The sequence below is a fragment of the Equus przewalskii genome, chromosome 6 (assembly GCF_037783145.1).
Source record: "Equus przewalskii isolate Varuska chromosome 6, EquPr2, whole genome shotgun sequence".
NCBI lineage: Eukaryota > Metazoa > Chordata > Mammalia > Perissodactyla > Equidae > Equus > Equus przewalskii.
Window position 1 is genome coordinate 29,216,840 of NC_091836.1, and position 27,786 is coordinate 29,244,625.

General features: G+C 38.4%; 3 long non-coding RNA genes across 4 annotated transcripts in view; all 3 read right to left on the minus strand.

Annotated features, from left to right (window-relative positions):
• Positions 1 to 17,027, minus strand: part of LOC139084094 (uncharacterized) — a 28,035-nt gene extending 11,008 nt beyond the window's left edge. Inside the window, exon 1 of the long non-coding RNA XR_011541378.1 lies at positions 16,902 to 17,027. This is a non-coding gene — a long non-coding RNA (uncharacterized lncRNA). The remainder of the gene's footprint in view (positions 1 to 16,901) is intronic.
• LOC139084092 (uncharacterized) overlaps positions 1 to 27,786 on the minus strand; it is an 89,206-nt gene that overhangs the window by 36,069 nt on the left and 25,351 nt on the right. The gene's annotated exons all lie outside the window — the stretch shown is intronic.
• Positions 1,070 to 6,194, minus strand: LOC139084095 (uncharacterized). The gene is made up of 2 exons (XR_011541379.1): positions 5,889 to 6,194; positions 1,070 to 1,508 (listed from the first exon to the last, which is right to left on the minus strand). It is a non-coding gene; the product is annotated as an uncharacterized lncRNA (long non-coding RNA).

A 27,786-nucleotide genomic window follows, 5' to 3' on the forward strand; every position in this document is an offset into this window, starting at 1 on the left:
ACTTGAAACCCTGCCTGATCACCCCTTTCCCAAGGCATAAAATGAGAAAGCACTGGCTGTAGCCTGGAGGGGCAAGCATAGTACATAGGAAGTGGAGATGGGGTAAGGATGCAGGAAATGCTTTGGTTAATATTTTAAAATATTATCCCACTCACATCTGGATTATCTGGGACTACAGGGGTAGGTCTGCTTCTCAATACCCTTTACTGATTTTTCTTCATCTACCGTTATCTTTAAGCTTCTTTCCCTGGCCCACACCCCATCTCACCTTACCCAGCCTCCATGGGCAACCCCACCCTTTCCCACAGTCTCACCTATCACTTCCATACGACTGTCTCCAAATCTGCATCTCCTACAGAGCCAGAGACTGCACTCTACCTGAATGCCTGATTTATCCCCCCAACATCTTTGGGCACCCCGTACTCAATCTGTCCAAGATAAAACTATTCTGCTTCCTCTCTGGCCCTATCTATTCATCAGACTCTCTAATTCTCTATATTCATATATCTCCACAACACATCCAGTGTCCCCCTTTTCCATTAATGCTATCACCAGCAGTAGCCAAATTCTGTCAATTCTTTAAAATTTAGCTCCGATTTCTTTCCTTTTCCATGGCCAATTACGCATTTACATCTCCCTGGAGTCGCTCCCCTTCCAGATTGCCCTCCACATGGAATTTTTCCTAAATAATATTGCTCTTCTGTTCAAACCTCCAGTGACCCGCTTGTTGATATAAAATAACATCAAAATCCCTAAACCCAGTGTTCAATGTCCTCCTTAGTCAGGTCATTATAACGGCACATCACATGAAGCACCTTCAGGAGCTGGCTCATCAAGGTACCTGTATAAAGCCAAGCGTAGCGCGATGGGAATGATATGTCCTGTGGAAATGGGAGCATACATGCCCCGTCCCCAATGCCATTTTTTGAAGACTTTATTTTACCTTATTTTTGGGGGGTAAAAAGCACATATTATAAAAATTACAAAAAATTTTATTTTGGAATAATTTTAGACATAAAAAAGTTCAAAAATCGTTCAAAGAATTCCCTTAGACCTTAGAAGATATATCTTGTATCTTTTCCCGAGATTCTCCAAATGTTGACATACTTAGCAAATAAACCATACTTGCTCTATCATTCTCTCTCTCTGTCTCTCAGTGCTTGGACACAATGCTCCTTGTACTGGGGTTACGTAGGAGAATGTGCCCCCACCCTGTCACCCTCCTACTGTCTGCTGCTGGCTATGATTCATTTTTTCAGGGGTCTACACCTAACCCAAACTAAGCCCATCGAAGTCCCAACCCAGGGTTTAGCATTGGAACCAAGGAAGAGTCCATCCTCTCCTGTGGGAGAAAGGAATAGATGTCAAACCCAGGAGCGCTGGTGGCCTGTTTCCTGCCATGTGGAGGAAGCCAATGTGGGAGGGGTGGCTATGTGCACAGGAGGGAGGGCAGTTCCCAGGAGAAGTCGGAAGGAGTCTGAGACAGGAATCCCCACGTGTCTTCACTCCTGTTGGAGATATTAAAAATAATTTCATGAAAAAGAGTGGGAATTAAAAGCTAAGCACGGATGTTTGGACACAAAAAAATAGGGAAAATGGAACAAATGCACGTTTTTAGGTGCAGATGTCTCAGGAAGATGAACTCTAGCAGTGATATTCAGAATAGTACAGAAGAAAGGCCTTGCGACAGGAGCCCACCACCTAAGAGCTGGTTACTGTAGCCAGGCAACTACTTAATCCTCTAAATGCTGACTATTTTTCTTTTGAAATGTCTCTTGAACTCATCACTTACTATCTACTATCCTAATGAGAGTCCTTGTCCTAGCACCCATCATGAAGTCTTATATCTGTTTACTTACAGATCTACCTCCCTCTACTGGGCGATAACCTTCATGAGGACAAGTCACCTTTGTAAGTAGTAAGGTATGTCATAAGGGCAAAGAGAGCATAGCATTTACCCATAAACTTCACTCAACCAGACTTTTGAACCCCATCTATATCCAGTTTTTAATAACTGTGAGATCTTAGGCAAGAATTTGTGAGCTGTAATCTCTTCATCTTAGCCTTAACCCTGCATGAGGCTACCGTGAAGAGTAAATTAGATACACAGTCAAAACATAAATGCCAGGAACACAATAACATTCAATTAACGTTAAGTATCAGTATTATACGTGGTAGAGTGTCTGGCACACACAAGCATTCAATAAATGGTAATTATTAATATTATATTGATTAATAATAAACAGTTTTTTATTTGAGGGATACCACAAATAGAAATAAGGATGTTGGCAATGCCTGTCTGCCTCATGCAGGTAAATGGGGTCTTGGCACAACACTGGATAAAAATAGTTGGATCTTTGAACCACACATAACATAGTCCCCAAGGCTCAGCTAAGTTATTTTAATCTCTTCAGTGGCAGTTTCATTCACAGTGTTGTAAATGGCTGCTTGCATGAGGTAATCATTAAGAAAATCCTTCCAAACACCTCTAACCCCATCAGCAGAAAGCTCTCTCAAAATTTTACTCATCCAGCAAAACGTGATTAGGTGATTCAAGGTGGACGTAAAGTCAGTCAAATATCAAGAGGAAAATCCAACACATTAAAAACATAGATAACATCTATTTTGTTTTCCCTCCTTCTCTCCACCCTCAAAAACTATGTGAAGGGGGAATTAGTATTTAGTGGTTAGGAATGAAAACAAGCAAGCCATCAAACTTTACACCTGCTCCCATTCCTTGTCATTGTCACCTACTGATTCCCACCTGGTCACTCACTCTCATTTACTTACACTTCTAGCCCTGGATACTACTGTCCTTTCTATTTCTACTCCTGTCACCATTCCTGGTGATTTAAAATGCATGACATGATCTATCCAAAGCCTTGGAGTGTTAGGTCTCTGACCTCCACCCCACCTCAGCCATCATTTCCACCGTCATTCATCTGAAGAAGGAACCAAAACTTGATTTTAAGCTTTGCACTACTGGACCACCACCTCTTAGCTTTCCAACTCATATACTCCCATTCCATCAGTTTTCTTATCCTGGCAGAGCCTGCAATCTATTGACCTAAATACTTTTCCTCTATCCATCACAACCCTCTTGTCATCACTTCCCTCATCCCGTAACTTAGAGTCTATGGTCCATTATATAACTACTCCCTTGCAATCTTGCTAAAACCTTTTGCCCAGCTTTTCTTGCACAGTCACCTGGAAAATACCTATCTTAGTTAAATACAAGAATCTGTGTATTATGTGCCTGTGACCCAGAAGATGAACATTGACAGCGAAAACCACACACCTGTGCCTATTGGTTTCCCTCTGAATGAATGACCAAAAAACCTCCAATGGTCAGTCATCTCAACCAGACCATCATACTATATTTTCTACTGAATTCATTCTCCCTCTCTCCAGAGACTGTTTCCCAACTTAATCTCTCTCCTTAAGCCTCCAGGCCCTTCTACCCAACTCATTCTTAATTCACTGAGGAAAAACAGCCATCAGATAAGCAATCCTTCAGTCTCCCATGACCAAATCTACCAGTCTGCATGCATCTGTACCCACCTAGTCTGCCTTCTCTCCTGTTAAAGCAGACAATGCAAACCAGCTCCTATGAGAGGTAAACACTCCTCCCAAATAATCTTCTCCAAGACACATTATAATAAAATTGTCTAAAATCAAAGACAAAGAGAGAATCTGAAGAGCAGCAAGAGAAAAGAAGCTTGTCACTTACAAGGGAATTCTCATGAAGCTATCAGCGGTTTTCTCAGCAGAAACCTTACAGACCAGAAAAGAAGAGGATGATATATTCAAAGTGCTGAAAGAAAAACTGCCAACCAAGAATACTCTATCTGGCAAGGTTGTCCTTCAGAAATGAGGGAGAGGAAAAGATTTTCCCAGACAAGCAAAAGCTGAGGGAGTTCATCACCACTACACCTGCCAAAAGGAGTTCTTCAAGCTGAAATGAGAGGAGGCTAATTAATAACATGAAAATATAAAACACACCAGAAAAGTGTGTAGTCAAATTCAGAATACTCCAATACTGTAACATAGCGGTGTGTTAATCATTTAACTCTAGTATTATAAAGTTAAAAGGACAAAAGTATTAAAAGTAGCCATAGCTACAATAATTTGTTAATGAATACACAATATAAAAACACATAAATCATGGCATAAAAATAATAAAGTTATTTCTTTTTTATACGAGACATCATGACCCCTGGACCTGGAGCCATCATAAGCCCCCTCACGTGGTGCCCTGCCTCACAAGATTCAGGGTCACAACATGCTCCAGCATGCCCCACCCACAGGTAGGTGTTTCCTTACCAAAGTCAGTCCATAAAGTCTGGAAGTGGTGACTTTCTATGTTACAGATCCTACAGATATTAAAATTTCTGGGATGAGGAGGAGGAGTAAAAAGGTAGAGTTTTTATATGTGATTGAAATTAAGTTGTTATCAGCTTAAAATAGATTGTTATATCTACCTATAAGAAGTTTCATGTAATCATAAGTGTATCCACAAAGCCAAAATCTATAGTATGAATAAACAAGATAACAAGAAAGGAATCAAAGTATACCACTACAGAGAATCATCAGTTCACAAAGGAAGACAGCAAGAGAGGAAGAAAGGAACAAAGGAACTACGAAACAGCCAGAAAACAATTAACATGATGGCATTAGTAAGTCCTTACCTAACAGTAATTAATTTAAATGTAAATGGATTAAATTCTCCAAAAGACGTAGAGTGACCGAATGGATAAAAAAATGAGACCCGATTACATGATGCCTACAAGTGGCTCGCTTCAACTTTAAGGACATATACAGGCTCAAAGTGAAGGAATGGAAAAAGATATTTGACATAAATGGAAGCCAAAAGAGAGCAGGGGTAGCTATATCTGTATCAAACAAAATAAACTTTAAGTCAAAAACTATAACAACAGACAAAGAAGGTCATTATATAATGATAAAGAGGTCAATGTATCAGGAGGCTATAATAATTATAAATCTATATGCAAGCAACATTGGAGCACGTAAATATGTTAAGCTTATACCAACAGATATAAAGGGAGAAACAGACAATACAATTACGGTCAGAAATTTCAATACCCCACTTTCAACAATGGTTAGATCATCAAAACAGAAAATCAAGAAGGAAATATTGGATTTGAACTATAGACCAAATGGATCTAACAGAAATATACAGAACATTTTATCCAACAGCAGCAGAATACACATCCTTCTCAAGTGAACATGAGACATCCTCCAGGATAGATCACACGTTAGATCAGAAAACAAGTCTTAGAAATTTTAAAAAGACTGAAATCAGACCAAGTACCTTTTCCAAACACAATGGTATGAAACCAGAAATCAATAAGAAGAGGAAACCTGGAAAATTCACAAACATGTGGAAATTAAACACACTCCTGAACAACCAGTGACTCAAAAAAGAAATCAAAAGGGAAATTTTAAAAAATCTTCAAACAAATGAAAATGGAAACAACATACCAAAACTTACTGAATGAAGCAAAAACAGTTCTAAGAGGGAAGTTTAGAGCAATAAATGCCTAAATTAAGAAAAAAGAAAGATCTCAAATAAACAGCATAACTTTACACCTCAAGGAACCAGGAAAAGAAGAACAAACTTAGCCCAGAGTCCAAAGTCGACAGAAAGCAGGAAATAACGAAGATCGGAGTAGAAATAAGTGAAATAGAAAATAGAACAATGCAGAAGAGGGCAGAGCAAAATGGCAGGGGGAGCTGACCCGGGATTCTCTCCCCTCCAAAATACAACAAAAGATTGGAAGAACTGAATTTCAGAGAATAAACATAATGCCAGCTCGTTAGAGACCTACAATACCAAGAAGGCAGAGATCATAAACCTAGCTTTACACCTTTGGAGGCGCTGGAACGGTAGGAGAGAACATCGCTCCCTCCCCTGGAGTCTGCGATCGCTGCGGCGCGGGTCGGGAAGGAGCGGGGGAGGGGCCGCGACCGGGGGATCATCCAGGACTCCTGCCGCTGATTCAGTGGAGACCCGCTGACGGGGGGAAAGCTTCCGTCCGTGGGGACCCTATAAATCAAGGGCCTTGGGAGACCAGAGAACAGAACTGATCTAAACCCAGACCGGCGCGTGTGAGTAACAGCCCCTCCCCCCTAACAAAGCCAGTGGGCACAGCCATCTTGCCCCAAGGAGAGCTAACACGCCGCTCTCGACCCCCATCTAGTGGCAACAGGCTGTAACTGCAACTGAATTCTACCACCATGAGAAAAAACCGCTCCTCTACCATCCAGCAATTTATAAAAGCCCCAGACCAGAAGGAAAACAATAAAAACACAGAATTAAGTGCTGAGGACTTGGAATTAGGTAAACTAAGTGATAATGAATTCAGAGCAGCTATAATCAAAAAACTCAATGAGGTAGAGAGAAAGATAGAGAAACAAGCCGACTTCTGGAGTTACTTCACAAGAGAGATTGAAACCATAAAGAAGAATCAAACAGAATTACTTGAGATGAAAAACACAATGGGCCAGATAAAACAGAATACGGATTCCCTGAATGCCCGTGTAGACAACCTAGAGGAGCAAATCAGCATAATCGAGGACAGACAGGCTGAGTGGCGCCAGACAGAGGAAGAAAGAGAACTAAGAATTAAAAAAAATGAGTAAAATCTCCGAGAGATAATGGATTCAATGAGGAGTAAGAACATAAGGATCATAGGAATTCCCGAGAATATGGAAAAGGAAAATGGAGCAGAAAGTGTGCTTAATGAAATTATTGAAGAGAATTTCCCAAATCTAGGGATCAATGGAGAAATGTGTGTAGAGGAGGGTTTTAGATCTCCTAGATTTGTCAATGTAAAAAGACCCACAGCACGGCACATAATAGTAAAGTTGGCAAATAGGAATGATAAGGAAAGAATACTCAGGGAAATAAGAAAAAAAAGAGAATAACCTATAAAGGAGCCCCTATCAGACTGTCAGTGGATTTCTCTACAGAAACCCTACAAGCTAGGAGAGAATGGAGTGATATATTCAAAGCTTTAAAGGATAAAAACCTTCAGCCAAGAATACTCTATCCAGCAAGAATTTCCTTCAGATATGAGGGAGAAATTAAATCTTTTCCAGACAAACAAAAGTTAAGGGAATTTGTAACTAAAAGCCCTCCATTACAAGAAATCCTCAAGAAGGCTCTCATACTTGAAAAAAGAAAAAAGGGAGAAAGGGGACACAAGCCACAGACTAGGGAGACCGATGGATAGAACCAGAACAGGATAGCAAAGATTCAACTATAGCATTAGGGTAAAAATAAGGAAACTACCAAAACAAGGACGATCTTAGCACTCTAACTAAAAATTAATAAGACGAGTTGGAATAAAAAATGAAAATAATTATTTAGGAGGGGAAGAGCAAAGGGTCGAAATCAGTATTGGTCGAGTAAGTAAGAGACCACCAGAGAATAGACTATATTATACATGAGATTCTAAATACAAACTTCAAGGTAGACACTAAAATAAAGTACAGAACAGAATCACAAATCATAGATAAGGAAAATCTAAGAAATCCAGCATAAGATATTGCAGTATTAAATGGGTAGTCTAAAGCACACAGGAAAAGAAACACAGGAAAACAAGATAATGAGCGACAGATTGACAGCACTAAGTCCACATGCATCAATAGTCACTCTCAATGTGAACGGATTGAACTCTCCAATAAAAAGACACAGAGTGGCAAAATGGATTAAAGAACAAGATCCAACAATTTGTTGCCTCCAGGAAACACACCTCAGCCCCAAGGACAAACACAGACTCAGGGTGAAGGGGTGGAGGACAATACTTCAAGCAAATAGCAAGGAAAAAAAGGCAGGTGTTGCAATTCTCATATCAGACCAAGTGGATTTCAAAATAAGACAGGTAGAGAGAGACACAGAGGGACAATATATAATGATCAAAGGGACACTTCATCAAGAAGAAATAACGCTTATAAATATCTATGCACCCAACACAGGAGCACCCAGATTCATAAAGCAACTATTAACAGACCTGAAGGAAGATGTTAAAAACAACACAATAATAGTAGGGGACCTCAACACCCCACTCACATCAATGGACAGATCATCCAGACAGAAAATCAACAAGGAAATAGTGGAGCTGAATGAAAAACTAAAACAATTGGACTTAATAGACATATATAGATCACTCCACCCTGAAGGAGCTGAATACACATTCTTCTCAAGTGCACATGGAACATTCTCTAGGATAGACCATATGTTGGGAAACAAGGCAAGCCTCTACAAATTTAAAAAAATTGAAATAATAACAAGCATCTTCTCAGATCATAGTGCTATAAGGCTAGAAACTAATTACAAGAAAAAAGCTGAGAAAGGCACAAAGATGTGGAGACTAAACAACACACTACTGAACAAGCAATGGATCATTGAAGAAATTAAAGAAGAAATCAAAAAATACCTAGAAACAAATGAAAATGATAGCATGCCATACCAACTCATATGGGATACAGCAAAAGCTGTATTAAGAGGAAAATTCATCGCAATACAGGCACATCTTAACAAACAAGAAAAATCCCAAATAAGCAACCTTAAAGCACACCTAACTGAACTAGAGAAAAAAGAACAAATGAAGCCCAAAGTCAGCAGAAGGAGAGAAATAATAAAAATCAGAGCAGAAATAAATACTATTGAAACGAAGAAGGCAGTAGAAAGGATCAATGAGACAAAGAGCTGGTTTTTTGAGAAGATAAATAAAATTGACAAACCACTAGCCAGACTTACAAAGAAAAGAAGGGAGAAAGCTCAAATAAACAAAACCAGAAATGAGCGAGGAGAAATAACAACAGACTCTGCAGAAATACAACAGATTATAAGAGAATACTACAAAAAACTATATGCCAACAGAATGGATAACCTAGAGGAAATGGATAAATTCCTGGACTCCTACAATCTCCCAAAGCTCACTCAAGAAGAGGCAGACAATTTGAACAGACCAATCACAAGGAAAGAGATTGAAACAGCAATCAAAAGCATCCCAAAGAATAAAACCCCAGGACCAGATGGCTTTCCTGGGGAATTCTACCAAACTTTCAGAGAGGATTTAATACCTATCCTTTTCAAGCTATTCCAAAAAATTAGGGAAGATGGAACACTTCCTAACACATTCTATGAGGCCAACATCACGCTGATACCAAAACCTGACAAGGACACCACGAAAAAAGAGAACTACAGGCCAATATCACTGATGAACATAGATGCAAAAATTCTAAACAAAATTTTGGCAACCAGAATTCAGCAATTCATCAAAAGAATCATACATCAGGATCAGGTGGGATTCATACCAGGGACACAGGGATGGTTCAACATCCGCAAATCAATCAACGTGATACACCACATCAACAAACTGAGGAATAAAAACCACATGATCAACTCAATAGATGCAGAGAAGGCATTTGACAAGATCCAACAGCCATTTATGATAAAAACTCTGAACAAAATGGGCATAGAAGGAAACTACCTCAACATAATAAAGGCCATATACGACAAACCCATAGCCAACATCATACTCAATGGGCAAAAACTGAAACCCATCCCCCTGAAAACAGGAACAAGACAAGGATGCCCTCTATCACCACTCTTATTTAACATAGTACTGGAGGTCCTGGCCAGAGCAATCAGGTAAGAAAAAGGAATAAAAGGAATCCAAATAGGGAGGGAAGAAGTGAAACTCTCGCTGTTTGCAGACGACATGATCTTATATATAGAAAACCCCAAAGAATCCATTGGAAAACTGTTAGAAGTAATCAACAACTACAGCAAAGTTGCAATAAAATCAATTTGCATAAATCAGTAGCATTTCTATACTCCAGTAATGAACCAACAGAAAAAGAACTCAAGAATACAATACCATTCACAATCGCAACAAAAAGAATAAAATACCTTGGGGTAAATTTAACTAAGGAAGTGAAGGACTTATATAATGAAAATTACAAGGCCTTTCTGAGAGAATTGGATGACGACATAAGGAGATGGAAAGACATTCCATGTACATGGATTGGAAGAATAAACATAGTTAAAATGTCCATTCTACCTAAAGCAATCTACAGATTCAACGCCATCCCAATCAGAATCCTAATGACATTCTTTACAGAATTAGAACAAAGAATCCTAAAATTCATATGGGGCAACAAAAGACCCCGAATTGCTAAAGCAATCCTGAGAAAAAAGAACAAAACGGGAGGCATCACAATCCCTGACTTCAAAACATACTACAAAGCTACAGTAACCAAAACAGCATGGTACTGGTACAAAAACAGGTGCACAGATCAATGGAACAGAATTGAAAGCCCAGAAATAAAACCACACATCTATGGACAGCTTATCTTTGACAAAGGAGCTGAGGGCATACAATGGAGAAAAGAAAGTCTTTTCAACAAATGGTGCTGGGAAAACTGGAAAGCCACATGTAAAAGAATGAAAATTGACCATTCTTTTTCACCATTCACCAAAATAAACTCAAAATGGATTAAAGACCTAAAGGTGAGACCTGAAACCATAAGGCTTCTGGAAGAAAACGTAGGCAGTACACTCTTTGACATCAGTATTAAAAGGATCTTTTCGGACACCATGCCTTCTCAGAGAAGGGAAACAATAGAAAGAATAAACAAATGGGACTTCATCAGATTAAAGAGCTTCTTCAAGGCAAATGAAAACAGGATTGAAACAAAAAAACAACCCACTAACTGGGAAAAAATATTTGCAAGTCATATATCTGACAAAGGCTTAATATCCTTAATATATAAAGAACTCTCGCAACTCAATCACAAAACATCAAACAACCCAATCAAAAAATGGGCTGGAGACATGAACAGACATTTCTCCAAAGAAGATATACTGATGGCCAATAGGCACATGAAAAGATGCTCATCATCGCTGATCATCAGGGAAATGCAAATCAAAACTACACTAAGATATCACCTTACACCCGTTAGAATGACAAAAATATCTAAAACTAATAGCAACAAATATTGGGGAGGTTGTGGAGAAAAAGGAACCCTCATACACTGCTGGTGGGAATGCAAACTGGTGCAGCCACTATGGAAAACAGTATGGAGATTCCTCAAAAAACTAAAAATAGAACTACCATACGATCCAGCCATCCCACTACTGGGTATTTATCCAAAGAGCCTGAAGTCAGCAATCCCAAAAGTCCTGTGCACCCCAATGGTTATTGCAGCACTGTTTACAATAGCCAAGACGTGGAAGCAACCTAAGTGCCCATCAACAGACGAATGGATAAAGAAGATGTGGTACATATATACGATGGAATACTACTCAGCTGCAAAACAGAACAAAATCATTCCATTTGCAATAACATGGATGGACCTTGAGAGAATTATGTTAAGTGAAATAAGCCAGCAAGAGAAAGATAATCTGTGTATGACTCCACTCATATGAGGAATTTAAAACTATGGACCAAGAACAGTTTAGTGGATACCAGGGGAAAGGTGGGGTGGGGGGTGGGCACAAAGGGTGAAGTGGTGCACCTACAACATGACTGACAAACATTAATGTACAATTGAAATTTCACAAGATTGTAACCTATCAATAACTCAATAAAAAAAAAAGAAAATAGAACAATAGAAAAGATCAATGAAATTGAGAGTTGGTTTTATGAAAAGATAAACAAAATTGACAAATCTTTAGCTAGACTTACCAAGAAAAAAAGTAGAGGATTCAAATAAGTTATATTATAAATGAAAGAGGAGACATTACAACTGAGAGACAACTATAAATAATTACAGGCCAACAAATTTGGACAATCTAGAAGAATTTGGAATAATCCTAGAAATGTACAACCTACCAAGAGGGAATCAGGAAGAAATAGAAAATCTAGGGGGCTGGCCCTGTGGCTTAGTAGTTAAGTTTGTGCACTCTGCTTCGGCAGCCCAGGGTTTCGCTGGTTCGGATCCTGGGCGTGGACATGGCACCGCCCATCAGGTCATGTTGAGGTGGTGTCCCACATGCCACCACTAGAAGGACCCACAACTAAAAATACACAACTATGTGCTGGGGGGGATTTGGGGAGAAAAAAGCAGAAAAAAAAAAAGAAGGAAAATCTGACCAGACCAATAATGATCAAGGAGACTGAATCAGTAATCAAAAACCTCCCAACAAAGGAAAGCCCATGACCAGATGGTTTATAGATGAATTCTACCAAACATCTAAAGAAGAATTAACATCAACCCCTCTCACATTCTTCCAAAAAACTGAAGAAGTGGGAACACTCCCAACTCATTTTACAAGGCCAGCATTACCCTGATAACAAAGCCTGACAAGGACACTACAAGAAAAGGAAACTACAGGCCAATATCCCTGATGAATAGAGGTGCAAAAATTCCCAACAAAATACTAGCAAACTGAATTCAACAGCACATTGAAAAGATCATGCATCATGATTAAGTGGGATTTATCCCTGGGATGCAAAGATGGTTCCACATATGCAAATCAATAAACGTGACACACTACATTAGTAGAATGGAAGATAAAAATCATATGTTCATCTCAACAGATGCAGAAAAAGCATTTTACAAAATTCAATATCATTTCTAGATAAAAACTCTCAAAGTGGGGATCAAAGGAACGCACCTCAACAATAATAAAGGCCACAGAGAACAACCCACAGCTGACATCATTCTCAGCAGTGAAAGGTTGAAAGCTTTCCCTCTAAGATCAGGAATAAGACCAGGTTGCCCACTATCACCACTGCTATTTAACACAGTGCTAGAAGTCCTAGCCAGAGCAATTAGGCAAGAAAAAAATAAACAAATAAAAGGCATCCAAAGCAAAAAGGAAGAAGTAAAATTGTCTATTTGTTGATGACACGATCTTATATATAGAAAATCCTAAAGACTTCACCAAAAAACTGTTAGAACTGCTACACAAATTCACCAAAGTTGCAAGATACAAAAGCAATATGCAAAAATCAGTTGCATTTCTGTACACTAACAATAAACTACCTGAAAAGAAATAAAGAAAACAATTCCACTTACAATAGAATACAAATACAAGCCAAAAAGAATAAAATACTTAGGAATAAATTTAACCAAGGAAGTGAAATCTATAAGACATTGATGAAAGAAACTGAGGAAGATACAAATAAATGGAAAGATACTCCACATTCATGGATCAGAAAAGTTGATATCATTAAAATGTTCACACTATCTAAAACCATCTATAGATTCAATGCAAACTCCATCAAAATTCCAATGGCATTTTTTACATAAATAGAAAAAACAATCCTCAAATTTGTATGGAACTACAAATGACCCCAAATAGCCAAAGCAATCTATAGAAGAATAGAGAAAGAAGAATAAACCTAGAGGCATCATACTTTCTGATTTCAAACTATATCACAAAGCTATATGAATCAAAACACTTGAGTACTGGCATAAAAACAGACACTAATGGAACAGAATGGAGAGCCTGGAAATATACTGACACATATACAGTCAATTAATATTTGTCAAGGAATCCAAGAATACTCAGTGAGGAAAGGATAGTCTCATCAATAAACGGTACTGGGAAAACTGGATAACCACATGCAAAAGAAGGAAACTGGACCCCTATCTTACATCACTCACAAAAAACTATCTCGAAATGGATTAAGGACTTAAATGTAACATCTGAAACCATAAAACTTCTAGCAAAACACATAGAGAAAATGTTCCTTGATATTGGTCTTGGCAAGGCTTTGTTGATATGACACCAAAAACACAAGCAACACAAGAAAAAAATCAATAAGTAGGACTACCTCAAGTTAAAAAGCTTCTGCACAGTGAAAGAAACAATGAACAGAATGAAAATGAAACCCAGAGAATGGGAGAAAATATCTGCAAACCATCTGTCTGGTAAGGATTTAATATCCAAAATATAAAAGGAGCTCATACAACTCAACAGCAAAACAAAACAAAACGATGACAAATAATCTGATTTTAAAATGGTCAAAGGACTTGAGTAGACATTTTTCCAAATAAGACATACAGATGGTCAACAAGTACATGAAAAAGTGCTCGACATCATTTATCATCAGGAAATGCAAATCAAAACCACAATGAGATATCACCTCACATCTGTTAGAATGGCTATTATCAAAAACATAAGAGATAACTAGTGTCATTGAGAATGCGAAGAAAAGGGAAAACTTGTGCATTTTTGATGGGAATGTAAATTGGTACGACCTCAGTGAAAAACAGTATGGAGGTTCCTCAAAAAATTAAAAATAGAACTCCTGTGTGATCCAGCAAGCCCACTTCCGGGCATATAGCCAAAGGAAATGAAATCAGTATCTCAAAGAAATATCTGCACTCCTGTGTTCATTGTAGCATTATTCACAACAGCCAAGACATGGAAACAACCTAAGTGTCTATCAATGGACGAATGAAATAAAAAAATAAGGTGTATATATACAATGAAATGTTTATTCAGCCGCAAGAAAGAAGAAAATCCTGCCATTTGTGGCGACGTGGAAGGCTCTTGAGGGCATTATGCTGAGTGAAATAAGTCAGGCAGAAAAATACAAATACTGCTTGATCTCCCTTATACGTAGAATCCAAAAAAAGCTGAACTCATAGAAGCAGAGAGCAGAACCACGGTTGCCAGGGGCTTAGGGGTGGGGGAAATGAGGAGATGTTGGTCAAAGAGCACAAAGTTCAAGTTATAAGAGGAATCAGCTCTGGGCATCTAATGTGCAGCAGGGCAACTAGAGTTAAAAGGACGGCATTGCATACTTGAAAGCTGCTATAAGAGTAGATTTTAAATGTTCGCACAATAACAACAAAATGGTCAGAGGGAGGACGTGTTAACTAATCTTATGATGGTAAACATTTTGCAATGTATACGAGTATCAAACCATCACGCTGCACACCTTAAACTTACACAATGTTATATGTTAATTATATATTAATAAGGCTGGAAAAAAGAATAATCAAGCTGTGTTTCTTGTGTTACAAAGTTGGAGTCTTAAGATTCTGTTTATTTCTTGTTCTGAGCTCAGTGTTTCGTAGATCTTGGATAAATAAGTAGATAAAGACATAAAACTTGGTGTGATCTCAAACAATCAGTTGGTAAAAAAACAAAAATTCTGAATTGAAGGAACTAGGGACGTGCAAATCACAATACCCACGTCTGTTCAAACTACTGTAGGCTGCCGGGAACACTCCTTACCAAATCACACTTCTAAAATATTTATTTATACTTTCTCAGCTTTGATAATACGGTGTAAATGAATGAGAGAATAATTTGAAATGATCTAATCATTTAGAACAAATATTCTACTCACGTGAATACAAAATGCTGTTACTATTTTTCCACCTCATACTAGAGTCCCGAGCCAGCTTTTAAAATTTTGTATATAAGTTTGCTCACGAATTGGTAAGCCAGACAAAGTTGGATTCTCTGCAAGACTCTGAGAAAGTGTTGCCTTGCAGTTTCAGAGTCAAATTGATTTGTGTAATACAGACGGTTGCTGCAAGAATTGTTTGAAACACAAATTGCTATTGCAGTGTGTCCTTCTCATTAATTTAGAACCAGATCAGTTTTGCCCCAGTTACAAATGGATAAAAACATCTGTCCATTTCAGGCTTTCAATTATATATACGTGTACATTAAGATATAATTATATATAGATATAGATATAGATATGGTCTTAAAATCTATCCACTTTGGGGCCAGCCTGGTGGCACAGCAGTTAAGTTCACACCTTCTGCTTTGGCGGCCCAGGGTTTGCAGGTTCAGATCCCGGGTGCAGACCTACACACTGCTTGTCAAGCCATGCTGTGGCAGGTGTCCCACATGTAAAGGGGAGGAAGATGGACACTGATGTTAGCTCAGGGCCAGTTTTCCTCAGCAAAAAGAGGAGGATTTGCGGCAGACGTTAGCTCAGGGCTAATCTTCTGCAAAAAAAAAACAAAAACGAAAAACTATCTACCTTAACTCAGGAGGTAAAATAGGGATGTGCGAATGATTGTAACCCAAGTGCCTGCCTCTCTTTCTCAAGGGAGCACTTTCCTCTAGCATATTTAGGGCTTGATATTACATCGGTTCCCAAGTCAGTCCTTGTAACAGCTGCTACTTAGTCCTCCCTTCTGTTTTCTACTTATTTCATGTCTGCCGGTTACTCAGACTGACCTCTTTTGATATAAAGCTGTCATGCCCAAGAGGGTCTCCATGGAGTTGTGCTCGGGTGAATTCAGTCTGATGGAAAAGATCATGGAAAGCTTCTTAGGGGAAGTTTCTCTTGAGCCAAGTTTTGGAGGATGCAAGGGAATAAGTTAGACAAATGACAACGCATTCCAGAGAGGGCACAGCATTAGTTCATGTACTTATTTGTTCAGGCCAAAGAGTGAATTTGGGGCTGAGAGGCAATAATTGACAGCTGGCAAAGTATACTTGTAGACACACAAGTTGTGTGGCTTAGCCAGAGTTGAGAGATGAGCCTGGAGAAATGGCAAGCTCATGAAGGGACTAGATTATGCAACAAACATGATTTTAAGATGTAGGCACTGTTTGCAGAATTTAATGTGGACAACAACTATTTCCCTTTACTTCACATTTTGATGATTTTTTTCTGCCTAATTTGAACCCGCCTCAGTCCTTCTATGACAGGTGATCCAGAAGTCTAGTTCTGTCTCACCAGTAAGCAGTTGTTCTTGAGAGCATTCTTAAATGCCCTTGACACTTGTCTCACATTCTCCCAGCTTCAGCTCCCAACAAATGCCTGATTTGCTCGCTTTTACTAAAATTAACTAATAAGAATGAAAATTTAGATAACTCCTCTCTTCTCTAGCAGAGCATTCCATGACAGACCATATCAGGAGCTACCATATCGTAGACTGACCTTGGCTTGGCTGCTGCACAGGAGATCCCAGCCCTAGCGGAAGTATGAAGGGTGGTTGGCGCAAAGGGTGCAGAAATCACATAGCACAGAATGTGGCTGCCACAGGCCGTTCTCTCAGCAGGAATTGTGAGCTGAGCCTTTCCACTTTGATCAGGCCATGGGTGTGGCCGACACTGAATTGGCCTGGGATCAAGGCCTAGCTCCACCACTTAGCAGCTGTGCTGCCTTGAGTAAGAAACTTAACCTCACATAGCACCAGACCCAGAATCTTTAACCTGAGAATGAAAAGTACTTAACTGGCAGAGTGATTATGAGATTTAGAGGTATATATAAAGTATCTGCTTCATAGCAAGTGCTCAATAAATGGTGAAATACACTCATCATACTCCACATTTTTAATTTTTAAGAAGTACATAATTTTCAACCCAGTTTATGGAGGATGCTTTTCCTAACTACTGCCTCTGTTGTTGAATATTTTAAGTTTTTCCCAATCTTCATTTTACAATTAATGCCACAGTAAACATCATGAATATTGTTTATCTTCTGAATTATTTTAAGACAAATCCTTATGATACGCTTCATTAGAACAAAGGATATGGATATCATTTGTATGGATTTTAATGCATATTGTCAAATAGGGATCCAAAATGAATTAGGGAATAATTCTTTAAAATGTCGAGTATACCAGTTAGCTTGAAGACGTACCCAAATTAAATATTACACTTGCTTTTTTTCTTCAATAGATGTAAGTGGTATTTTTATTACTGTTTGGATTTGTGCTATAATAATTAATAATATTAGATTTTAAAATGTTGATTTTCCTTTTGTGTGACTGGACTGTTCATGTACTTTACTGATGAGGTTTACAAAGTGTATATATTATATGCATATACATAAGCATACACACATATATATATACACATTAATTTCATTTATGATACTTATCTCATTATATATTAAATTTTTATGTGTAACTTTATATTTATAGATTTTTCACTTTGTCCTACTATTTGAAATTTCTGTTCTAATACCAGTACTAGAGTTAAAATGCATTCCCATAGGTAGAAGCAATAGTCCTTTTCCTCACTCTCTTCTTCTTCTTTCTTTAGATTATTTGCCATCATCAAGATGGTGCCTTGAAAGATGAGTAAAATAAAACAAAATCCCTGACATGACTGATAAAGAAAAAGTCAAGGAAAAAATTAAAAATTATTGGAATAAAAAAGGAGACATGAGAGCAGCAGGGACTTTAAAAATAAAAAAATACTGGGGGCTGGCACCGTGGCCGAGTGGTTGAGTTCGCGCGCTCCGCTGCAGGCGGCCCAGTGTTTCGTTGGTTAGAATCCTGGGCGCGGACGTGGCACTGCTCGTCAAGCCGCGCTGGGGCAGCGTCCCACATGCCACAAGTGGAAGGACCTACAACGAAGAATATACAACTATGTACTGGGGGGCTTTGGGGAGAAAAAGGAAAAAAATAAAATCTTTAAAAAAAATTAAAAAAATTAAAAAATACTGTGAACAACTTTCTGCCACTCAATTAGAAAACTTAGACAAAATGGACAATTGCCTGCAAATGCAGATGTTACTTACTAAAACTAACTCAAGGGAAAATAGCAAACTTCAATGTATCTAAAACCGTGAAAGAAATTGAATAAGGAGTTTACAATCTACAATCAATAGAGTAGATAGATACATAGATAAAAAGCCAACCAACTCATACGTAGCTTCTGAATGACAAGGCTAGTTTACAGATTAAGTATCAGGATGTAATGAATTTCTAAAATCTGATCTAAGACTGATTTTATCAAAATTTGAAAGAGCTCTGTGATGTCCCTCTTTCTCTAGTGCCTTAATGCTATAGACTGAATATTTGTGTCCCCCGCCTCCACACTCATATGTTGAATCCTAACTTGATGGTCTTAAAAGGAGGGGCCTCTGGGGAGTGATTAGCACATGAGGGCGGAGCTCTCATGAATGGAATTAGTGCCCTTATAAAAGAGGCCCCGGAGAGATCCCTCCCCTCTTTCTTGTGTGAGGAGACACAAACAAAGATGGACACTGATGAATCAAAAAGAGGGCGCTCACCTGACACCGAATCTGCCTTCCGGCACCTTGATCTTGGATTTGTCATTTGTAAGCCACCTAGTCTGCGGGAATTTGTTATAGCAGCCCAAACGAACTAAAACACCTAAGCATGTGCTCATTTTGCTTAACGGTTAATCAGGGCTCTTTAAAGTGATGCAGATCAAGGAGGCTGGGGCCTCACAAATTGCCAAAGGTTGATTTTTAATGTTTTAATAAGTTAGAAACAAACTGAAGAATTTTACCACACTTCTAAAAGCAAAGAGTTCTTCACTTGATTATTGAGGTTTGTTGTTTTCTTTTCTATTTGTGTACGTGGTTTTAGAACAGGCTAATTTTGAGTAAAAGCCTTACATCCTAGTGTGCTCCTTCAGTTGGGGAATCCCTGTTCTGTATTTGAGATTCTCTGATTTACCAGCAGATGGACCTATTTGGTATTTTGTCTTCCAAGAAAGAGAACAGTTTTATATTCAGTGAGGTCTTCCTAACAAGGATTTAGACTACTGATCTTAAAACAAGATTTGAGTTTTTAAAATATAAACAATATCATCAGTATAAAATAATGAATAAAAGGTACTCATATATTTAGATAATGTGAATAAAAACCAACACCTGCAATGTTAAACCTCTTGGCTTAAGAAATAAAACACAGCCCGATAAATTTTTTAAATCAACTGTGCTTCCTCTCTGATCGTTTCCCTCCCCTCCCCACCCACATGAAACCTACCATAAATTACCAGCTACTTTAAAAAATAGTTTTACAGTATATGATCCCTAAATAATATAATATTTAATTTTTCCAGGTCTTGAAACTTACATAAAAGAACTCATACGTATTTTTCTCTGACTTGCTTTTTCACTCATCATCTTATTTCTGAGATTTATCCGTGTTGATATATATGTACGTCTCTAAGTGCATTTTTTAAACTGTCCTGTGATACTGCATTGTATAAATAGACTAAAATTCATTTATCCATTTCACTGATGTTGGACTTGCTTTTTTTCATTCAACACTCTGATTTCAAGATTTTCATTTTCATTCCTGCAGCTAAAACTTAGGTAAACATTCTTGATATACAATCTGTAATAATTCCAATACCAATCTTGGGAGTCTGACCCTTCAGTTCATTTTTTTTCCTGCTGATTTTTGTTCATTAGAGCTTGTGTCCTCCTGTGTTTTAGTAATTTTTTAAAAAAAGTTGTGAGTGCATGTTCCTTTGGTGATAATTCTCTAAAAATAATGTTTTGGTTTTTCCTCCATATTAATATGTCTTAATGAGCCACAAAGAACTCCCCAATCCTTTCATCTGGAGATGTTTGGCTAATGGTCTCTGTCTCTGTCTTTAGCAATGGAGAGGCAAGTGCCCTTTCTCTGGGGCAGAGAAATCCAGGGTTTGTTGTCTTCTCCAAAGTTGAGTAAGCTGGAAACCTGGTGACAAAGCTATTGCCATTGGCGCCTTTCACATGAGCCACATCAGGAGTCAGGCTGTCTCCCTCTGGCAGAAATCACACCTCTCTGTCCCAGGTTAGTGTGTGCAGTCAACATCCATTGGTTAGCAGAACTTGATGAAACAGCTAATTGATTTGGCCAAGCTCCAAAGCAATCTGGAAAATGCCAATCTGGGTGGTGCCCACAAAGATCTTCCTCATTTTCCACAACTTAAACTTGGCTTCCTCAGGCATAATCTGATGAACAGCAAAGTGAGCCTTGGGTCACAGACCAGATGGAAATCTCACTGCTCTTGTCACTGGTGATGACATCCATAAAAGCGGCAGAGTAGCTTATATAAGGGCAGAGCCTGCCATCAATCTTAAGTAACCACTGTGTGCAGATCTTCCTTGCTTTCTCTCCTGTCAGAGCACACTAGAGTCTGTTCCTCAGGAAAATGACGAGAAGGAGCAGCTTGTTGGGCTCAGTGGACGCACAAAGAGCAAAGTTAGTATGTCCAGCATTCAATGCTTTGGAGTTGCTACATGCTCAGGACCATGAGTCATGACTGTTCTAGACACAGAAAGAGCTGAAATCAATGTTTTCCATGAATTATACTGGGAAGACTTGCTTTGCTTCTGCCAGGTATATAGGGGCAGTGCCAACCTACGGCTACTTTAAAGTGAAATCTTGGCTTGGTGGTATTCAGACCAGGTGGGTAGCATGAATTAGGTCCCCAAACCTGCATGATCATGGGATTGTGGTTCAAAATTCTCAGAGGAGATTCTTTCTTCTTTTTTTCCTACTCATCCTAGAGCTGAGCCCAAAAAGATAAGTGTCCCTCTGCGTGGCTATTTTCTACAGTTTCTACCCCTTCTAGAGTTCCGGCTTATGCTAGAATCCTGGATTCTATTTCTCACCCTTGTCTAGACACAGACTTTGCCTCCTATCCGTTAGAGGCCTAATCTAGTTCCAGGCCTTCCAATTTCGAGTCACAAGAGATTGTTGCTGCGACCCTAACAATAACAATAACCAGATAAGCTACAAAATCGTAGTTTTTGTAACCCACCAGAGACCTGAGGTCAGAAATAAACCTAACTAAAGTAAAATCTAGAACTGAAAATCTAGGAAGTGAAGAGTCCTTCCCCTAAGAGTAGAAACTTATAGACATTTTCATCCTATTAAAGCAGCTGAGAGAGGAAGGGGTACATCCTAGTCGGTGATAAGGAAAAACCAGCCATAGCTTTTCACACACAAAGAAGCAAGGAAATGGAACCTACGATCACGAGAGAAAAGAAGTAGACCAAGAGGTGGATCAAATGTTGGAATTATGAGACAAGACTTTAAATACTACGAAAGTGTGTTAAAGGATCTAGTGGAAATGCTGAACAACATTCACGAACACAGGGGAACGTCAGCAGAGAGATGGAAACGATCAAAATGGATCAAATGGAAGGGCTGGAAGTGAAAAACACGGCACCATAAGTGAAGAATCCATTTGACGGAATCAGAAGCAGCTTGGACACAGAGGGAGAAAAAGATCTAAAAACTTAAAGATAGTATAAATTATATAAACTGAAACACAAAAAATGAAAAAAAAATAGAAAGTACAACAAAGTATCTGAGTTATATAGGACACATGCATACAATTAGAGTACCAGAGGAAAAGGAGAAGAAATGGGGCTGAAGAAATAGTTGAAGAGATAATGGCTGAAAATTTTCCAAAATTGTTGAAAGATGTCAATTAGCAAATGCCAAGCAAGATAAGCATGCACACGCGCGCGCGCACACACACACACAGAGCAAACAGTATACCCAGGCACATCAGACTCCAACTGCTGAGAACTAAGATAAAGACGCAATCTTAAAAGTAGCCATAATATATTACATACAGGGAGACAACAATAAGAATTATTGGTGAATTCTCATTAGAAACAAGGTGGAAGGACAGCATTTAAGTACTTGAAGAAAAAAAAAAAGACAACCTAGAATTCTACATACAGCAAAATATATCCTGCAAAAACAAAGGCAAAATAGAGACCTTTTCAGATAGACAAAAGTGGAGAGGTTTCACCTCCAGAAGTGTGCACTGCAAGAAATGCTAGGAGCTATTCAGGCTGAAGGGAAATGATGCCAGATGGAAGCTCAGAGCTGAAGGAAGGAATGAAGAACCCAAGAGAAGTATGTGGGTGAATAAAAAAGACCAACTTCATTATGCTTAAGAGACGAACATACATTTGTATGTAAATTTCCTTTAAAGACTATGGACTATTTAAAGCAAAAATAATAACAGTGTTTTGTGCTGTTTACAGCATTTGTAGAAATAAAATACAGAACAGAGCACAAACTGTAGAGGAGGAGATAAACACAACCATATTGTTGCACGGTTCTTATATTGCTCACAAAATTGGTACAATACTATTTGAAAATAGACTATGATAAGTTACAGATGTATACTGTAATCTTTAAAACACCACTAAAAAATTCCTCAAACAAGCGTAGCTAGAGGAGTTAAAACGAAATTCTAAAAAGTTCTGCATACATTTTAAAGAAGGCAGAAAGGCCTTTCCCAGCTGTGGAGCAACGAACAGGGCAGTGGGTGAGGAGCGGGAGCTGGCTGCAGCGGCCAGGCTGGTTTCAGGGGCTGTGGGGAGTGAGACTGCTCCTCGTGCCCCAGATCCTCAGCAGACTGCTCAACTTGTCATTAGGAGCAGAGTGTCAGGGGCTGGTAGCACCTGGAGTGCCTGCATACGCAGAAATAACCAGGACACGCTGAGCTGCAGGGGCACAGGTGGCAGCAGGGACGGGCTGCTGCACTGCCTGCTAAGCTCCACAACCTAAATGCCTTGCTGGCTCTGCATACAAGGAGATGGTCGGCCTCTGACAGCTGGACCTGTCCTTGCTCTGTTAACTGTATGGTCTCTACCAATCAGTTCAGAAATATAAGGGAGCTTTACAGGCAGCATCAAGCCCAGTCATCACTTGTGCTCTGCAAATTGGCTTCTTTGATGAGGAATATTTCCAGGAGCAGACTGTCCACTGAGAGGGAATGAGGTGATCCACAGGAACTGTCACTGCCTATCTCATCCTCCTCCAGCAGCAACCGGATTCTGGAATCCACCTAGAGGAACTCGGGAGGAATGCGACTTGGAGAAACCCTTAATACTGGACAGACTGTCACCACTTGCTTCTCCTCTTGCAAATGCTCCTTTCAAGAAAGCTCATTTGCTACTCCATTGTGCACTGTCCTCAGACATGTGGGATAAATGCTGCCAGTTTAATTTGTAGGTAGAGAGTTCTCCATTGACACATGTTGGCAGTCTATTTTGATGGTTGGAGTTTTTGTTCATTCAGACCTAATGGTGCCTAGCAATATCCTTGACACTCTTGTATTGAGGCACTCCTGCGAAGGATTTACCATTATAATATGATGAGACGATCTCTGTAAAACATCTTAGTGGATGCTTTTCTGGGTGCGGGTATTTTGTGGTAGATAACTTTCAGCTGGGTATTTCCTTATACATTGTAGATGATTTATTTACACATTCTTTGTTACAGACTTTCTACCTCAAGTTTATGATGTATTAAAACTAACATTTCACTGCTTGCCTTCCTCAATACATTCTACAGCTTTTCATGCTATTTAAACAAGGTTTTAGCCTATTGATTAACCGTTATTTATTTTCAGGCCACATTATTAACCGTCTGGGTGACTCAGTGAAAGTTTTTTGCTGACAAAGCAAACATTTCAGTTCACATTGGTCAATCGCTTTTCCTCAAACTATCAAAACCTTTATCTTTCTTTGTCCATCAGGTATGGGTGGTAGAAAGATAATATGAAGGTATGTTGAATGGAAAAAACACTGGGGTAAGTTAATATGTCATATCATTTATGGCAAGATGATAAACTTTTTAGATTTTAAAGATTCTGAGTGTAAACTAGGACTCCAGAAAGTAAACCACCCCCCTCAACTCAAAAAAAGTCTATTTAAACTCTAATATATTCATTAAAATATTTTATGAAAACCTTTTTAAAACAAGGCAGGAAAGGAGAAACAGAAAAGCAAATAGAAAACAGAGACAAATAAGAACAAATTCTGACATGGTATAATTCAGTCTGACCATCTTAATAATTATATTAAATATAAATGGACTAAAGATGTGGAAGCACCCTAAGTGCCCATCAACTGATGACTGGATAAAGAAGATGTGGTGTATATATATACAACGGAATACTACTCAGCCATAAAAAAGGATAAAATCATCCCATTCACAACAACATAGATGGACCTTGAGGGTATTACGTTAAGTGAAATAAGCCAGACAGAGAAAGGCAATCTCTGTATGACTCCACTCATATGTGGAAGTTAAATATGTAGACAAAGAGAACAGGTTAGTAGTTACCAGGAGAAAGTGGGGGGGGGGTGCACACAAAGGGTGAAGGGGTGCACCTACAACATGACTGACAAACAATAATGTACAACTGAAATTTCACAAGGTTGTAAACTGTCATAATCTCAATAAAAAGTTAAAAAAACAAACAAAAAATATATATAAATGGACTAAAACCCAAGCCCCAGGCCAGCAAATATCAGCTCAGGGAAATTGCTGGTTCCAGGGCTCCTTTTCTCTTGAAGGAATATCTTTTAAAAATTCTAGCTTCTGGTACAGCCTCTCTGGAAAACAGGCTGTTCTTCAAAAAGTAAAATCTAGAATTACCATAGGATCCAGCAATTCCACTTCTGGGTATGTAACCAAAAGAACTGAAAGTAGGGATTCAAATTGATACTTGTACACCAATGTTCATGGCAGCATTATTCACAATAGCAAAAGGCAGACACAACCCAAATGCCCATCGACAGATAAATGAATAAACAAAATGTGGTATATACAAACAATGAAAATATTATTCAGCCTGAAAAAGGAATAAAATTCTGATACATGCTACATAACGTAAACGAACCTTGAAAACATTATGCTGAGTGAAATAACGCAGACACAAAAAGACAGATATTGCATGACTCCAGTTAAATGAGGTCCTTAGAATAGCAAATTCATAAAGATGGAAAATAGAGTAGAAGTTCCCAGGGGTTGGAGGCAGCGGGGAAAGGAAGAGCCATTATTTAATGGGTACATAGTTTCTGTTTGGGATGGTGAAAAAGTTCTGGAAATGGATAGTGGTGATGGTTGCAAAATACTGTAAATGTACTTAAGGCCACTGAATTTGACATTAAAATGGTTAAAATAATAAGGTTTTTTTTTATGTATATTTTACCACAATAAAAAAATGGGGAAAAATTCTAGCCTCAGATTATTTTCTCTACTTTATGTTCTAGTTGTTATGTTTAAAAAATGTTTTTCATATTTTATTCAGGCATTTATGTTTTGCCACATTGCTGAAAATGGCAGACCTCTAATTATCTTTTAATTTTTTTCTTGACCTAAATTCCTTTCTCATATGCATGAGCATACACACTCTGTCCCTCACTCCTGTCTTCTCTCTCTCTCACTCTCTTATTCCTCCCATCTCCCTCTCTCCCTTCCTCTCCCTTCCCCTATCCTAATGAATTTACAGATTTAATACAACTCCCATCAAAATCCAATGATGTTTTTACAGAAATAGAAAAACTCATCCTAAAATTCATGTGGAATCTTGAGGAACCCCCAAATAACTAAAATAATCTTGAAAAAGAAGAGCAAAGCTGGAGGACTCAGACTTTCTGATTTCAAAACTCGCTACAAAGCTGCAATAATCCAAACAGTGTGGTATTGGCATAAGACAGATGTATAGACCAACGGAATAGAACAGAGAGCCCAGAAATAAATCCTCACGTATATGGTCAAATGTTTTTTAACAAAGGTGCCAAAATCATTCAACAGGTTCTGGGAAAACTAGATATCCACATGCAAAAGAATGAAGTTAGACCCTTAACTAACATCATATACAAAAATTAATTCAAAATGGATTCATGACCTAAATGTAAGACCTAAAACTATAAAACTCTTAGAGGAAAACTTAGGACAAACGCTTCATGACATTGGATTTTGCAATAATTTCTTGGATATGATACCAAAGGTACAGGAAACAAAAGAAAAATAAACAAATTTGACTTCATGAAAAATTTTTTAAAATTGTGCATCGAAAGCCACTATCGGCAGAGTAAAAAGGCAACCCATAGAACAGGAGGAAATGTTTGCAAATCATATATCAGTTTTATTCTCTCTCTCTATATATACAGCTATATACTTTAGTATTAATATTCAGAATATATAGAGAACTCCAAATCTCAACAAAAACAAAAAACCCAAACAACCTGATTTAAAAATGGGCAAAAGAACAGACATTTTTCCAAAGAAGACATGCAAATGGCCAATAAGCATATGAAAAGATGCAAATCAAACTAGAGTAGTCTCCGCTTATCTGTGGTTTCAGTTACCCACGGGCAACTGTGGTCCAAATATATTAAGTGGGCAATTCCAGAAGTAAACAATTCCTAAGATTTAAATGATGTGCCCTTCTGAGTAGCATGGTGAAATCTTGGACTGGCCTGGGAGGCGGAGCATCTCTTTGTCCAGCATATCCATGCTGTATAGACTACTCACACATGAGACACTTAGTAGCAATCTTGGTTATCAGATTGACTGTCGCAGTATCGCAGTGTTTGCGTTCAAGTAACCCTTATTTACTTAACAACGGCCCCAAAGTGCAAGAGTAGTGATACTAGCAATTCAAATATGCTAAAGAGAAGCTGTAAAGTGCTTCCTTTAAGTGAAAAGGTGAAAATTCTCAACCTAATAAGGAAAGAAAAAAATTGTATGCTGAGGTTGTTAAGATCTACAGCATATAACTATTTTATTATTACAGCATATATTATAACTATTTTATTATTCGTTATTGTTAATCTCTTACTGTGCCTAACTTATAAATTAAATTTTATTATAGGTAAGTATATATGAGAAAAAACATAATATCCATAGGTTTTGGTACTATCTTTCATTCCAGGCATTCACTGGGGGGTCTTGGAACATATCCCCTCCAGGTAAGGGAAGGACTACCATACAATGAGAGACCACTTCACACCCATTAGGATGGCAACTATGAAAAAGAAACAGAGCAAATGTTGGTAAGGATGTGGAGAAATTGAAACTCTTGTGCACTGTTGGTGTCGTAAAATGGTGCAGCTGCTATGGAAAGCACTGTGGTAGTTCCTCAAAACATTAAAAATGGAATTACCATATGATCCAGCAATTCTACTTCTGAGTATATATTCCAAAGAATTGAAAGCAGGGACTTGAGCAGATATTTGTACACTCATAATCATAGCAGCATTATTCACAATAGCTAAAACATGGAAGCAACTCAAGCGTCCATCA